The sequence below is a fragment of the Staurois parvus genome, unplaced genomic scaffold, assembly GCF_062004578.1.
Source record: "Staurois parvus isolate SC_StPar_1 unplaced genomic scaffold, SC_StPar_1.0 ptg001302l, whole genome shotgun sequence".
NCBI classification, from domain to species: domain Eukaryota; kingdom Metazoa; phylum Chordata; class Amphibia; order Anura; family Ranidae; genus Staurois; species Staurois parvus.
Genome location: NW_028319098.1, coordinates 11,149,396 through 11,167,011, shown reverse-complemented (window position 1 = coordinate 11,167,011; position 17,616 = coordinate 11,149,396). Strand labels below are relative to the sequence as shown.

Sequence of the window (17,616 nt, the reverse complement as noted above, 5' to 3'; positions counted from 1 at the left end):
AAGAACACTGCCACTACCATATTTCACTGTAGGCACCATGCACTTTTCTTTGCAATCTTCACCTTTGCGACGTCATACAGTTTTTAAGCCATCAGTACCAAAAACATTTATCTTGGTCTCATCACTCCAGAGTACAGACTCCCAGCAGTCTTCTATTTCAGCATGGACCCTGGCAAATTCTAGGTGGGCTTTTTTTGCATGGGCTTTAAGAGTGGCTAATTCTTCTGCAGTGTATGCCGTGCTGTGTCACGGGAAACAATCACCCCAGTTTGGCTTTCTACTTCTTTACCCAACTGCAGTGAACTTGCATGGCGATTTTCTCATCAGAAGACGCTTCTGTCGAGTTGTTAACTTCCATGGATGGCCTTGATGTCTCTGTGAGATGGTTGCAGTTCCATCTTTGCAATGTGCAGAATCGGATAATGCAGGACCCTTTTTTTTGCCTGCACCAGAATCGGATCACATGGGTATTCACACCAATGCAATCCGATTCTGGTGCAAATATAAAGGGTCCTGCATTATTTTGGTGCAGATGCGGTGTGATCTGAGCCATACAAAATGTATAGCTGAAATTGCAATGCACAGAAATCGTATGTGATTTGCACAGGAATGCAGTGAGGTTCCTGTGCAAATCAAATGCGATGTGCCACACTGCATCAGTGTGATCCCAGGCTTAGAACGCCATGCGATTGCAATGTGGTGCTGGAAATGCACAGGATTTGCAGCATTTACCGTACTGCATCAGTTCACACTATAGAAAGGCAGTCCAGATGAGTTCCGGATGCGTTTCTGCATGTGTATTTTTTAAGCTTTTTTGGTGCATTTTTGATGCATGTCTGACGCTTTCCAGTATGTTCTTGATGCTTTCCAGTTAATTTTTTCCTCTCTCTTTTTCTTCAATTAAATAGGGACATGTGTGTTCCAGTGCTTTTTTTTGGTGAGTTTTTTTATGCGTCTTACCGCGTTTCAGTACAGTTCTGTGCAGGAAAAATACAGCCTGTTCTACTTTTTTTTCTGCATCCGGAACGCACTGGAACTGCAAGCACTGATGTGAACTATAGCATTGACAACCATATAACCTGCTTTCTGTGCGTTTTGGATGCAGAAAAAAAAGCAACTGAAACGCATGTAGTGTGAACTGGCAAACGCAACACATGTAAAATGTACAACAATGCAATGCTTTACAGGAAAACACAACACACATATGTTAATGAATGTGTTGCGGTGATCCCATTGGATCGTGTGTGGTGAGCTTAGAGGAGAAGTAGGATGAGATTGTATGGTGTATGGTGATGCAGTCCAGGGAAGCATTGTGTAGTCCCATTTGGTATGGGAGCTGTGTGTGCCAGCGGAGGATTGTATTACAGAAGTAGGATGAGATGTCTCTTATTTATAGAAGAACGAGCCTCTCCTCCGCCATGCTGATCGCTGATCGCTCACACCGAGCCTCTCCTCCGCCATGCTGATCGCTGATCGCTCACACCGAGCCTCTCCTCCGCCATGCTGATCGCTCACCCCGAGCCGGCTCCTCTGGGGAGAACAAGGCATAACCCTTCCACTGCTGGCCCTGCCTTGTCATGCGGAGCGCTCCCCACCTCCATCGGACAGGTGTGCCATCACCGGCTATGGCAGGGTTAACACATCATTAGCCCGTACACCTGGCTGGGAGGAGGGAGGGGACTGGGAAGCCTTGAAGTGTGATTGACAGCTGAGCCGGGGATGAAAGGGTTAATCGTGTTCTGAGAATAGGATTCCCCCGGCCCCCTCTCCTCTCCTCTGCTCTCCTCTCCTCCCTCTTCTTCTCCTCCTCGGGATTTCTTGGCTTTGGTGAGGAGCACACTTGCCGATCTGTTGCTGCTGTCCTTGGTGATGCAGAGCTCAATCCAATTAGCTTTCACCTCTAGATCCTCTGAGCCAGATTGTGGAGCTCCAGCCCGGTGTATCTGTCAGTCCTGTGTGTGTGTGAATGTGTGACCATGTCTTCTCTGCAGTTCAGTGTCTCCAAGCTGGGCTGAGCTGCTGTCTGCTCTTCCATTCCACAATCCAGCCGCAGCACACAGCAAGCCCCAACCTCATCCTCCTCCCATGGAGAAGAAGAAGAAGACCAAGTAGAAGGTCCATGGCACCCCTCTGCCCTCCTCCAGACTTGTAGAGCCAGCAAGACATGGGACAAGAACATCTGCTCCAGCTGTGTGGGAAGTGTCTTCTGCAGAACATCTAGCCACCTCTGGATTGGAGATGAACCCAGGGCTCCTGGGGGGTTCCCAGCTTCTCTTTCATCCACTTTAAGCAAGGTAAGTAGACAGGGGTTCCCCCTGTACTTTTCAATGTTCTTACATCACAAAGAGGCTGATCAAAAAAAAGGGGGCCAAATGGCACCAAGTTGAGAGATTTAAAGGGGAGTCAAAGCTCATCATGTTCATGACGACCATGTTGTGCTCAAGTACGGTTCCTGTGGTTTTTCCGTAAGTGTACTGAAAGGATGGAGTGTATTTGTCACTGTCATAAGTGGAAGCTATGGTAAACATGCACTCAATGTACTAATATTGTATTTATTTTTTCTATGTTTTTATACATGCACTTTGACTTCTGTACACAAGCAGCCCGCCATGAAATGTAGAAATGTGTTGTATCATTTAACAGTTGCAAGTCAAGGGAGCTGAATCCCCTGCTCAGGACTAAAGAATTAGATCCCTTTATCTGTCATCCAAAGCAAGATTAAAACCGTCTCCGAGTAGGTGACACACGAAAGTGTTTGTTTTACTTAATGACACCATGATGAAACAATGTTCCGTAGCGTAGCATCATCTATAAATACTTGTATGAAGAAATCGACATACAGGGCTTTACGTACCTACTGCTGCTGTAATCCAGGCAAATCAAGTTATGTAACATTTTAATCTTGAAGAATGTGTCTTTTTTTTGAGGTTACACAACGAAAGGCTCTTTGGCTGCTTCATTCTCTTTTATGATGCTAAGATTTAAGTGACTGGGTGGATCCTTAGCAGATAACCATTTAATGAAAGTTCAATACTAAAATGTAAGACGAAAAGTAGGCTAAAGGAGAGATGATTTCCGATCGATAATAATCCTATCCTATGCTGCTAAGGAGCTGGCAGATGCTCAGCCAAAAAATAAATAAATAAATAAAAGACAGCACAAAATGTACCAGGTCTATAAAAAGTTTAACAAGTGTGAGGCTTTGTCTAACTTAATGGTGGGATCTGTCGTTTCTCGTAGGAAACAATGGGCCTACATTGCCTGGCAACCTTTTGAAGGCCGTAAAGGCTTTTACCCCTGCCAGGTGAAGGTCCAGTGAATGAGCTCCTGTGGTCATGGTCAGGTTATGACCTTCATCGGGAGGTGCTCTTCACATATCGCTGCTGATTTCATTTGAGCAACGCCATGCTATAACTAGAAGAGCCATTGATTCTTCAGGTAACATGCTACTAACAACACATCCTTTGGTTTACAAGAGAGACCTGTTTATACTTTTGTAAGAGTATGAATTCATCACCCACATTGGTACAAGGTGCAAAGAGCAATTCTGTCAGTGACCAGTACCAGTATACAAGATGTCAGCACTAAGATGTCTAGTGGTGGATAGGCTGAAATTATCAAATAAACTGCAGACTGGAGAAAGGTGTGTATAAATATATATATATATATATATATATATATATATATATATATATATATAAAACACACGCCTTGGTCTCATTAGGCATTTTGGTTGGCCCTGTTGTGGCGATGTAAGAATACTGTCATTTTAAAGGTGTCAGAGAGTTTTTGAAGTTCCCACTTTCAAGCAAGTTGCTTCAAGTAGTGGTGTAATAAAATGGAACCCAATCATTATTATCTAGAGATATCTATTGATTCTTCAAATGCATTGGCTATATTCGTAAATTTGCCTTAAAAAATGAGTGCCTATTTATAAAATAAATGTTATCCTGATATGAATCTGCTTTACATTTAAAAACAAAAAAACCTTTAAAAACTACAAAGCTTGCTCATGAAATGACTGTTATGCAGAAAAGGTGCAATGACAGGTGCAATAGTGTGTCACAGTGGTGGCTGGTGCAATGACATTGAAGGGCAAAGTGGAAAATTGAATTTGTAGAGCATATTAGGTTTCTTTTTAGAGATTAAGAAATGCCATCACCCCTTGATCTAGGATTAATATTAGTTGCCAGTTTCCTATTAAAGAAAACAATATTGGGGAATGCTACTAGCTAGTAGAATGCAGTGTTATTAGGTGACACTCATGCTTGGCTTTATTGTCTCAAATCACTTGTATTTCACTCGTCCTTAGTAAGGTCTTTTTGCACGTCACCATGTGGTTGGTCAGGTCAGATATGGTGTCTAAATGCCTTTATGTCATTTCTGTTTACTGCTTGTAATGATTTTTTCTAGGTCATTTACAAAAACAGCAAGAGAAAGCTTGTAGGGTGATGCATTGTGTCTTACAGGGGAAGGATGAAGAGCCTGAAAACAATACATAATGGGAACTGTCATATGCAATAAGGACTGGACTAGGTTAGGACACGTGATTCAGCTTCTTTAAGGCTCATTTAGTAGGATGTTGGGGTCAGCTATATCATATAGTTTTGATATATCAGAACTTAGTGGCAATGATATAGGTAGCTGCTTCTCTAAAAGGCCCAATAAACCAATACTTGTTCAGATGGACCTTTTTAAATAACCATGGAACTTAAATCCATGAGGGTATTATTTTTAAATGCAACACTGTGTGAGGTCTCCTGAATAACACAGCCCAACTGGAAAATGTCTAGACTCCTACTTATTTATACCGCACTTTATCCACAGCAGACAAGGTTAGGACCCGTGATTCAGCTTCTTTTAGGCTGATTTAGCAGGACAGTGGGGGCAGCTATATCATATAGTTTTGATATACCGGAAATCTGTGCCTATGGTGATGTAGGTATTTGTTTCTGTAAAAGGCCCAAGAAGCCATTACTTGTTCAGATAAACCTTTTTACATAACCATGGAACTTACATCCATGGGAGTATTATTAATATACAAAACATTGTTCTTCTGAGGAACACACTCTACCTGAAAATGTCTGGATTCCTTTTACTCATTTACACCACTCTTTGTCCACAGCACTTTAGAGAGAACGTTGAACCATTCATATTGGTCTGGTTCCACGAAAGAACTCATAGACTACTGTCACTATAACAGTTAAAGCGGTATTATACCCAAAAACAAACATTTTATCATATTACAGCTTACCAATTCTTAGATGTGATAGCTGTGTTAGCTTTCTTTTTTAGACTTTTTTTTTTACCTGGTGATTCAGCCAGTAAGTTGGTTATTTTTCTACTTAGTTTAACAGACCAAGCTGTCAAGCAAAAAAGGAATTAGAGGGATGAAACAAGACATTTACTACTGACAGGGGTTCTTACAGTGATCAGCTTTTGTTCATTTATGTAAAACCTTATTCCAAAAGGAAAAAAAAACTGTTTTCTACAACTGCTTATAAAATGTTAGCTGAAGTCCACTTTAATTTGTTAGTCAAGTCGATTTAAATCTGCATCTAACACTAACCTCTCCCCAGTACTGTCCTTGGTGGAAACTAAACCTTGCACCTATCAAGGGTGATGATTTCTAATTGATCAGAGTTTTGGGAACTTCATTTTCACCTGACATATACTGTATATCTATTATTCTGTACATGCTGGGAAAGCTCAGAATAACTCCTCATGGACAACGTAGCAGCAGCTCATCTGTCTATATCATCAAGAAAAATCGTGAAATCATCTGACATTTCCCAGCTTCACAGAGTCCCTTTCCTCTGATACGTTTAAATAAATTTCTCTTCCAGATTGAAGCAGAAAACTTGGCCTAATGTGAAAACAGTGGAGTGCTCATATTGATGGACATGTGTCTAGGAGCCTAGGAACTTCCCCCCAATGGGGGACCGAGAACTGTCTTTGACTGCTTAGTCTTTGTACTGGGAGCCACTCTCAATACAGAAACATCCGCCACCCAGTAACGCATATGTGCGCCGTTTGGTTGTTAAAGCCAGTCCCTTTGCTGCTGCACATATTCCATGGGTGTCAGCCGGTTAGGATATGATTTCTGATTAGCTGGGATCCTGAAGTTTGCACATCATCATATGGCTATCAAGGTCTTCTTCTGTAGGCCTCCATGCAGCATTGTCACAGAACACATTACTCAAAGGGGTTGGTTTACTAAAGGCAAATATGACTGTTCGCTTTGCAAGGAAATTTTCCCCAGAGCTTATTGGATGTGGTGAAGTTTCACTTTGCAAAAAATACCGTACGCACAAGGAAAAAAAAAACAGTATTGCTGCATGGACATGATTGGATGTTGGAAGTTATCAAGCCTCACCTCATTCACTAAGCTTTTGAGCAAATTCCATTGCAAAGTGACCAGCTAATTTTTAGTAAATCAACTTCACAGCCTCTTGACACCAATGTCATACTGAAAGAAAGTAGCTGATATCTTTTTAATTTGAAATGCCCTATAAAATCAATTGTAATTGCTGTGTACTCCTAGGGCTTGTTCACACCACTTCTTGTCCTGCTTACATTTTATCAGACAGGAAAATAGGGTAATTCTAAAACAGCAACACAGACAGAATTATAAATGCTTTTCTTTAGCAGAGAAGGGGAAGTTTAGAACCCCTGTCAGAATCGTAAATTGATATTAAAGGCTCATATTTTTTCCTAAAATAAAAGAAAGATGTTATACTTACCTGCGCTGAGCATAAATATTGCAGTGGCCCCTTACCTCCCGTTCTGGAGATCCTCTGCTGGTACTGTCCACTCCTCTGCTCCTGTGTGTGCCCTCATAGCAAGCTGTGTGCTCCCAAGCCAGGCTGTGTGTGTCCATAGACACACACAGTGTGGTTCAGCCATGCCCCCTGCTCCCTCCTCACAAGATTTGACTGACAGCAGCAGAAGCCAATGGCTGCTCCACTGCTCTTAGTCTGTCCTATGAGAGCAAGAGAGACCAGTGCTGCTGGAGACAGGCACAGCACTGGACCAAGTGAGGTGACAGGTAAGTGTTTAGGGAGGGGGGACTAGTGGAACTTTTCTTACGTTGAAGCAGAGAATGCATTAAAGTAAAAATCCTGTTGACTTTATAGCCACTTTAATGCTGTCTATGCCCCTGTTCCAGATTTTTGCTAATTTCTGACTAATCTGTTGTCAGTAGCACAGAAGGTGAATGTATATCCCTAATGGAGCCCTAGACAACAGTAAAAACCCAACAAGAGTTCACCTGCACTTCAACAATTGTTTGTATTGATGACATTTCTCAAAAACAATGACCTAAAGCCCAACTCCAGGACATTTGAAATGTATCCCTTACAGTGGGGTTGTGCCCACACTGCAAGGGTTAACTGTTGCTTTGTCCAGGGGAGAGGAGAAGCACTATTGCTTACCTGATCCTTTGCTCTCCTGACAGATGGTGCTTCCCTGTGCTTCGGTGGTGGACTGTCCCTTGGCATCATCATGTCCAGTGCAGGGATATGAACTCTGCATTGATCTCTATGATGCCAGGTCCTTAGACCAGTGAAGAGGAGGATTGGGTAAGTAAATCTGCTTTTGTGTGTCCCCTGAACCTAAAGAAGCAATTAATCCTTGGAGCGTGGGCACAGGGAAAATTTTAATGTTTCCCAGAGTTAGGCTTTAATTGAAAGTTAGAAAGGCTTGTAAACCAATATCCCTCATTTGTATTAATTTTCTGCAACTTATTTTGTATACAGAATGCTGAGTTCATCATCTTGTTTGTTGAATTTTAGTTATGTTTTTACTCAAGCCCTTTGTAACAGCAATAAATGTATGATCAAGCCAGCCTGTTTTCTGTGTCCAGCATTCCTTTAATTAGTATTTGCCAACAAAAGTTTTACATTTTTCTTGGACCTCCCTGAACATTGGGCACAGACTTCATAAACCTGGCTAGTAGCCATTAGTTTTAATAATGGAAATAAACTTGCCAGGGCTGTGTCTGAAGATCATGTTATTCTAGGCAAAAATGAACGATGATGCTTTTTCATCTTTTTTCACTATTTATGTCACCATCCAGATTACAGGATTAGTACTGAGCACATAGAAAGACTGAATGCACTTTAAAAGCATCATGCTATTTGTTCTTTTTGTAGCTAGCATTGGACAGCACTGTAGACTTATGAAGGGCCTAAAAGTCTTTGGGATTGATTTACTAAAGACAAATAGGTTGCTCACTTTGCAAGTGTATTCCCTTAGCTTAGTGAATGCGGTGAAATTTCACTTTACAAAGAATACCCAATCAAGTGCAAGGAAGTTAAAAAAACAGTGTTTTTGCTTGCACATGATTGGATGATGGCAGTCAGCAGAGCTTCATCTCATTCACCAAACTAAGTGAAAATGCCATTTCAAAGCAAAAGTAAATCCAATTTTGTTTTCAGTTTTGCAAGCTTCTTGTGACTACTTACAGCAACCTTTGCCTCCTTCACTTCAACTTTATAAAGTGTATCTGTAATATTTTGTCTTGTACAGTATATACACATATATACATATATAAACAAAAGACTGTGTGTGAACACACTGCAAAATATATTTCCATGGGCAACAAGTTTGAAAGGCTAAAAATCAAACCTATGTGGCTTACGGCCAAAGTTAAAAAGTCTATAGATAATAAGAAAAGAGCTTTTATTCAATATAAAAATGAAGGCACGCTATCATCGTTTAAACATTACAAAGAATATAACAGAATATGCAAAAAATAAATAAAGGCTGCAAAAATTGAACACGAACAAATGATAGCAGGACCAACCCAAAAAATTCTTCAAATATATTAATAGTAAAAAGGTTCGGTCTGAGCATGTAGGCCCTTTACAAAATAATCTAGAGTAGGTGACTGGGGACAAAGAGAAGCCAAATTTATTTAATACCTTCTTCAGCTCTGTATATACAAAGAAGCATGGGGGAGCTCTTGTCCATAATGGGCATGGCATTGACACAGCTCCAGATGATCCACATTGGCTCACAATTGATATGATCCAAAAATATTTAGACAGAATAAAGGTGAATAAAGCAAATCTTTACCAAGTAATTACAGACCTGTTAGTTTAACTTCTATAGTTGGGAAGATACTGGAGAGTTTAGTAAAAGACTATATAGATGAATTCTTGCTGGAAAAAATTATTTTCAGCAACAGACAGCATTGATTCATGAAAGACAGAAGTCAATCACATCTGATTTCTTTTTATGAGGGGGTGAGCAAAACCTTGGACAGAGGGGTGGCGGTGGACGTGGTATACTTTAATTTTGCAAAAGCATTTGACACAGTTCCCCACACACGGCTAATTTGTAAGGTAAAGTCTACGGGCTTTGAAAAATCCGTATGTAAATGGCTGGAAAACTGGCTAAAAGATCGTATTCAGAGAGTAGTGGTTAATGATTCATACTCTGAATGGTCTGGGGTCATCAGTGGTGTACCCCAAGGGTCAGTGTTGGGACCCTTACCTTTTAATATATTTATAAACGATATAGGGTCTGGGATTAAAAATCCCATTTCAGTCTTTGCAGATGACACCAAACTGTGCAGTGGAATAACGTCCTTACAGGATGTCTTCAACATAAAAGCCGACCTCAATGCACTGTTTAATTGGGCAACTATGTGGCAAATGAGGTTTAATGTTGATAAATGTAAGGTTATGCACTTGGGGGCTAAGAATATGCATGCATCATACATACTATTGGGGGTAAAACTGGGGGAATCAATGGTGGAGAAGGATCTGGGGGTTCTGGTAGATCATAAGCTTAATAATGGCATGCAATGCCAAGCTGCAGTTTCTAAAGCGAGCAAAATCCTCTCTTGTATTAAAAGAGGTATAGACTCCAGAGAGAGAGATATCATATTACCCCTGTACAAATCATTAGTAAGACATCATCTGAAATATGCAGTTCAGTTTTGGGCACCAATTCACAAAAAGAACATTGGGGAACTTGAGAAAGTACAGAGAAGGGCAACTAAACTGATAAGAGGCATGGAGGAGATCAGCTATGAGGAAAGATTAGAGGAACTAAATTTATTCTCTCTTGAGAAGAGGAGATTAAGGGGGGATATGATCAACATGTATAAATACATCAGTGGTTCATATAGTGAACTCGGTGTAGAGCTATTCACTCTGAGGTCATCACAGAGGACAAGGGGGCACTCTTTACGTCTGAAGGAAAAGAAATTTAATCTCCAAACATGGAAAGGTTTCTTCACAGTGAGAGCTGTGAAAATGTGGAATAGACTCCCTCAAGAGTTAGTTCTGGCCAGCTCAGTGGATTGCTTCAAAAAAGGTGTGGATTCTTTCTTAGATACACAGAAAATAACTGGATACTAACATTTATAGGTAAAGTTGATCCAGGGAATATCCGATTGCCTCTTGGGGGATCAGGAAGGAATTTTTTCACAGCAGGTGCAAATTGGATCATGCTATGCTGGGTTTTTTTGCCTTCCTCTGAAACAACTGTGGGTATAGGATTATACCTTTTTTTTTTTCTATGGTTGAACTGGATGGACATTTGTCTTTTTTCAGCCAGACTAACTATGTATCTGTAGTGTAGGTTGTTAATGATGTTGGTAATAGTCACAAATGCTAAAAAAGATCCAGTTACAAAAATTAGCAACGGTTGCTAGTTTGCTATGGGCTGTTGACATAAATGAAGCTATTGGTGACCATTAATTCCACATATAGCAATTATCTAATTGTGAACAAAAATTTACTTTTTTTATTTAACATTTCAATTTCAGTTAAAATTTATGTGCACATTTCAAATTTACAAATGGTTTAAAAAAATGTCAGGAGCCAACAATGTTCATGGAAAATTAAAGGCAAGAATGACTCGTTTAAACAAGGTGCCAGTTTTTAATTCATATATGTTATTATTATTGTTGTTGTTATTATTAATAATAAAAATAATAAAAATATTTAACATTTCAATCTTGTCAGTGCCTTTATAGTGAAGCCCCAGATTGAAGTAAAAACCTGATATGGATTCTAAACCAGCTCTCCAAACTTTTCAAACAAAGGGCCAGTTTTCTGTCTTTCAGACTTTAGATGGGTCAGACTGTGGCAAGTTGGAGTAGAAAATGCCCTGGCGTCAGTGGGAGTAAACAATGTCCCATCTATGGTACTGAGGAAGGAATAGTGCCCCATCGTTGGTCTCAGTGAGATGAATAGTGTCCCATCACTGGTATCAGTGGGAGGAACAGTGCCCCATTGTTGGTGTCTGTGGGAGGATTTGTGCTCCAAGGGCTGAATAGAGGCAAGCAAAGCATTTGGCCACTGGGCCGCAGTTTGGAGATCACTGTTCAAGCCTTCCACACTCTGTCAAAAACTAAACATAAAAGTATTGGTTTTAAACAAGGCCAGAGGTTAAAAGATGTCCCTGCAAAGAAGACAATAAATACTTTCCTCTCCCACAACCCATGCTGCTCTAAAATCATCTAGTTGAAATCTCTTCTGAAACCAGCACTTCTGGGAGTGATAATGTCCTAGCCCTCTGCTGGGCTTAGTGGTTCCTTCCTCTTACCCTACATCGATACAAGATATACTAATAGCATAGCGGTCAGCAGGAGGAAACACTGAGCATAGAAGGATCTGACACCTCCAGAAGTGGTGGTTTCTCATGGTATTTTAGATGACAATTTCTCTGCATTAGAGAAGTGTTTAGAGGCAGGCAGTGGGAAAATAAAGTATTTCCTTTCTTATTTGCAGGGACAGCTTTAATTCAGAATTTTATTTTAGTGACAAAATCAGTTTTAATGAAAGTGCAGCAAAATGGCCACATAATATAAACCAAATCTGAGTCTTAGGCCCCTTTCACACGGGATGGACTTCATTTTGAACAGCAGGGGATCTGTCCATTGATCTCCTGCTGATCAGAGCAGGCAGATGACAAGTCCATGTCCGCTCAGTCTATGCCAACCTTTTTATACAGTATATGCCAGGTTGTGTTTTACATTGGCTGGTCTAATCATTCTATAAACTTTCCTCTTTTTACTTTTTACAAGAAAGTGCAAAGTTTCTGTGCTGAAAACTGATCAGTATCTTAAGGAATAACTTTAGAAATGTCAGAGACAGAACCTTGGCCTACCTCCAGTATCACCGCACACCTTTTCGGTTGTCTTTGTATATTTGGAGCCATATCTTTGTGACTATTCGGTATAAAAAAAACAGTTGCATGAGAGTGACTCATGTGACAAAGACAGCACAACTGTGCCTTTCCTTTCATGATTAATTAAGACAGAAATGAGGTTGGACTGAGCAGCAATTCAGAGACAAATGAAAAGGTCAAAATTAATGAGGGGAGGGATCTTTAAAAAGAAATTACAGAAAAAAGTATTTCATCAGTTGTCTTTCTACCTCTGTGGAAACAGGCTTCACCAGTGTCTCAATTGTTCTTTTAGTCTGAAGACTGTATTTCCTTTCTATTTGTGGTCTGCACCTGACTCATCCTTAAACTCCATGAGCTGTCCAAACACCTCTTCCTACTCTCCATCACTGATACGCAGAATTGAGCTTCATAAAATGATCATTAAGAAAGCAAATCTGAATTTGTAATTCTCTCTTTGGCTTTTGTTATTAAAGGTGCAAGACTACCTCAAATACTGATGCCCCATCCTTGCCACCTCTAGCATTTTAGAAGAATTATTATTATTATTATTATACAGTATTTATAAAGCGCCAATAGTTTGCTCAGCGCTGTACATTACAAAGGGGGACAGAACATGTGACAGAACAATACCAATACAATGCAAAACATGAGGGGATCGAGGGCCCTGCTCCTTGGAGCTTACAATCTAGGAGAATACTCACTTTCCAATGCAGAAGGTGCTGTATGCCACCAGGCACACAGGTGTCCATAGAATGCACAATTCAGGTTTCCATAGAAGTGCAAGGTGTAAGACCCCCTACTTTACTTTTCACATGTGCCAGCGCCCCCTATAGGCTGCAACTGTGAGGCTATAGAGTGACTGTGCATAGCTGAAATGGATGTCTTAACACTTTTGTTGCTGTGGAAACCTGATTGCTGACTTTCTATGTTGTGTACTACAGCTTCTGTGTTGACTATTGATTCCTCTAAAATTCTGAAACGGGTCAAGATGGAGTTTTTTCTGTTATAGGTACTATTGCACTTATGTTTAATATTGCAAAACAGAATTTCCCAATCACCACCTGAATTATGATCTAGAAGATGACTGGGGTCTAGGAGGTAAGGGGGAGCATGCTAAGCTCAATTTTTAAAGGAAAATTAGAGATTTCTATATGAGTTCAGCTGCCCTCATCTGTAGATGTACTGATCATTTTGTCTTATAGTTTAAATAATACCTAAATACACAGTTGTTATACAAAAAAATTTACTGATTTACCTCTGTGGTAATTTAAAGGGATTTGTGATGTCCTACATTGCACAGCCGATACATACACACACACACACACACACACACACACACACATATATATATATATATATATATATATATATATATATATATATATATATATATATATATATACACTATATGGCCAAAAGTATTGGGACGCCTGCCATTACATGCACATGAACTTTAATGGCATCTCAGTCTTAGTCTGTACGGTTCAATATTGAGTTGGCCCACCCTTTGCAGCTATAACAGCTTCAACTCTTCTGGGAAGGCTGTGTTTAGGAGTGTGTCTATGGGAATGTTTGACCATTCTTCCAGAAGCACATTTGTGAGGTCAGGCACTGATGTTGGATGAGAAGGCCTTGCTCGCAGTCTCCACTCTAATTAATCTCAAAGGTGTTCTGTCGGGTAGGGGTCTTCCACCCCAAACTCACTCAGCCATGTCTTTATGGACCTTGCTTTGTGCACTGGTGCGCAGTCATGTTGGAACAGGAAGGAGCCATCCCACAAAGTTGGGAGCATGAAATTGTCCAAAATGTCTTGGTATGTCGACGCCTTAAGAGTTCCCTTCACTGGAACTATGGGGCCAAGCCCAAACCCTGAAAGACAACCCCACACCATAATCTCCCTCCACCAAACTTTACACTTGGCACAATGCAGTCAGGCAAGTACTGTTATCCTGGCAACCACCAAATGCAGACATGTCCATTGGATTTCCTGTCAGAGAAGCATGATTCATTACTCCAGATAACACGTATCCACTGCTCTAGAGTCCAGTGGCGACGTGCTTTATACCACTGCATCTGACGCTTTGCATCGCACTTGGTGATGTAAGGCTTGGATGCAGCTGCTTGGCCATGGAAACCCATTCCATAAAGCTCTCTACACACTGTTGTGCTAATCTGAAGGCCACACAAAGTTTGGAGGTCTTTAGCTATTGTCTCTGCAGACAGTTGGCGACTTCTGCCTACTGTGCACTTCAGCATGCGCTGACCCCACTCTGTCATTTTACGTGGCCTGTTGTTCCCAGTTGCTTCCACTTTGTTATATCACCACTAACAGTTGACCGTGGAATATTTAGCAGCAAGGAAATGTCACAGATTGACTTATTGCACAGGTGGCAACCTATCACGGTACCACGCTTGAATTCACTGAGCTCCTGAGAGCGACCCATTCTCTCAAAAATGTCTGTAGAAGCAGTCTGCATGCCTAGTTGATTTTATACACCTGTGGCCATGGAGGGGATTGGAACACCCGAATCTAATGATTTGGAGGGGTGTCCCAATGCTTTTGGCAATATAGTGTAAATACACTGTGATACGATAGATAGATAGATAGATAGATAGATAGATGAAATTTTTAATTCTGCAACCGGTTATAGTTTGCACACATTTTTCCACACTGCCTAGCCAGACATGTGACAGCCTTATTAAGAAATTCACCTTCATAGTTCAGCAGTGCATTTTCCTGTGTAAACTCTCCATCTCCAGCCTACTCATTGAGGTTGATTTACTAAAGGTAAATAGACTGTGCACTTTGCAAAAGCAGTTGGACTAATTTTCCTTAGTAGTTGTAATATGATAAAGCTTCACTTTGTAAAGAATACCCAGTCAGGTGCAAGGAAAATTAAAACATTCATTGGATGATGAAAATTAGCAGAGCTTTACCACATTTACTAAGCCCTGGGGAAAATGAGTGCAGCTGCACTTGCAAAGTACATCATCTATTTGCCTTTAGTAAATTCACCTCAATGGATAAGGAGAAGTTTGTGGTTAAAAACAAACAAACATTCATACTCACCTGCATGCTGCAGCATTGCACTGATGCTGCAGCTGTCCCCCACCAGCTGTAGGTCTGAGAACTGAGCAATCACATGACCGCTGATGGCTGAGTTTTCAGTGAGCTCTGAGCAGAGAGAGGTGACTGTCAGTCAATGCTTCTTTCCAGCAGTCACTGAAGCGCCGAGCTGGTGAGGGAGTGGGCACAGCTGGCTTCAAGGCAGCTGCATGGATCCCAAATATATTGTTGAGCCTGGAGGGGTTCTGTGGTGTCAGCTAATAGCCCACTACTACTTGACTCTGGGTCAGAGGAGAGCAAATTATGGCTTTGGCCATATGCCTCTTTTAGTAGCATCTTAACCTCTTTTCCATTGGAAGAGTGTTGACCTAGAAAACAGTAAAGCCAAGTCTTGAAGTAGCAAGTCTTTCTATAGCAGTCTTTCTCAAACTTATTACCCCAGATGAACCCTTCAAATAATTTTCGGGCTTGGGGAACCCTTACTAAAACCAGTTCATCTGGAGTTAATGGGAAAAATGGCTCTTACTTTGGTGGTCAGTAGGAAGTATGCAGCCCTCACAGTGGTGGTCAGAATGCCACCCTTACAGACAGCTAAAAAGTGTTATGGTGTTTGCTCTGCCATTTACTGCTGGCTGTGGAAATGTGCAGGCATCATCAGATGGGTGGTCATTCAACCACAAATCATTGAATCCCAGTAATCTCTGGAGGAGCCCTAGTTCAGAATGGCTGTTCTATAGTGTGAAAGAAAAATGTATCAAAAGAATTGCTGGCCAAGATTACAAATTCCTTAACAGGTAAAGCAGTATATGTCTATGCATTTGAGCTGTGTGATTAACTATTTGCATTGAGCTCCATTTCCTGATAACTTTTGCTTAGGCATTTTTTCTTTAAATGCTCAGTTTGCCCCTGGCAAACTTTAAAGGCTACATTCGCCTTTTGCAACATGTTACATAAGACACCCGTATTTAGGGTATAACATGTAGCATGTTACTATGCACCGGTCCCCACACCCCCATCCCCCCCCAACCCCATGACTCCTCTCCCCTCTGTGTGGGCAGGTTTTTACACTGGCCCAATGGTTTGTGCATTAACCACTCAAGTACCAATCTGAAACATAAGTGCAACAGGAACTGTACTCTTGAAGCTGTGACTAAAGAAAAAAAAAGGAGGAGGGTAAAAGACTAGTCCCAAGATTGCGGTCTCCCTACAGCTGATTTTTTTTCCCACTACTGAGTTATCATGTCTCATGACACATGCAGTGTTCCTCTGTGTGGAGGTGGCCATCTTGTTAGAAGCAGGGTTTTGCTTCCTCATGTCAGAGCCCTCAGCAATGAAAAGCACAGTAGTGACAGCACAAAATCTTGTTCCAGATCTCCTGAGACTAGAAGTCAGATGCAGCAGTACCTTAGATCTCAAACTGAGTGCCTAGGCACACTGACATACCACTATATTGCCAAAAGTATTGGGGCACCTGCCTTTACACGTGCATGAACTTTAATAGCATCCCAGTCTTAATCCATAGAGTTCAATTTTGAGTTGGCCCACCCTTTGCAGCTATAACAGCTTAAACTCTTCTGAGAAGGCAGTCTGCCAGTTTACTGCCTTCCCAGAAGAGTTGAAAATTCTGCCAGTTGCCGTACCCTCTGCATTTCTGCCTTGTACCTGGTGCCAGTTATCATATCCCTCCACACTACTCTTCTGCATGCATGCCAACCATCATACCTTGTGCACTCCTCCCCTGTACATGCTGCCTACTGAAATATGCGACATGATCCTCCCCCATGCATACTGCTTGCTGTCATACCTTTCACATTCTTATGCACACACTTCCAGCTGTCATATTCTTTACATTATTCTCTTGCACACATGTCCGCAAAGACACTTCTTTAACACTGTAAAATTCCCAAATGTGTACATTCTGGAATGGGCATACTTTTGCTCGTATTTAAAGTGACTATGAAGCTTTAATTTCAATAAGTTTAATCATTTTAAAATAATAAACATGTCATACTTACCTGCTCTGTGCAATGGTTTTGCACAGAGCAGCCCTGATCCTCCTCTTCTGGGTTTCCCCGACGGCACTCCTGGCTCCTCCTCTTCAGCTAGTGTCCCCATAGAAAGCCATTTTCTCTGAGGCCACCTATGCAAACTTGATCCTGAGCAGCACTGCCTGTGTCAATAGACACAGATAGCAAGGCTTGGTCCTGACCCAACTTCCACCCCCTGCTCCCTTTTCGCAGATTCACAATTTGAATCTACCCTGTAAGGAAGGAGAGAGTGGAGAGAGCCCCTGCTCTCTGGCACAGAGCTGGATTGAGATTGGGCTCAGGTGGGTATGGAGGGGGGGAAGGGGGAATCCTGTGGAACAGAATGTTTTTTTTCTTAATGCAGAGAAAGCATAA

General features: G+C 41.2%; 1 protein-coding gene across 1 annotated transcript in view; it reads left to right on the top strand.

Moving 5' to 3' along the window:
* Positions 1 to 1,328: 1,328 nt before the first annotated feature.
* The window catches only part of KCNB2 (potassium voltage-gated channel subfamily B member 2), a 317,344-nt gene continuing 301,056 nt past the window's right edge, over positions 1,329 to 17,616 (top strand). Inside the window, exon 1 of the mRNA XM_089661042.1 lies at positions 1,329 to 2,294. The gene's annotated coding sequence lies outside the window, so the exon portion shown is untranslated. The remainder of the gene's footprint in view (positions 2,295 to 17,616) is intronic.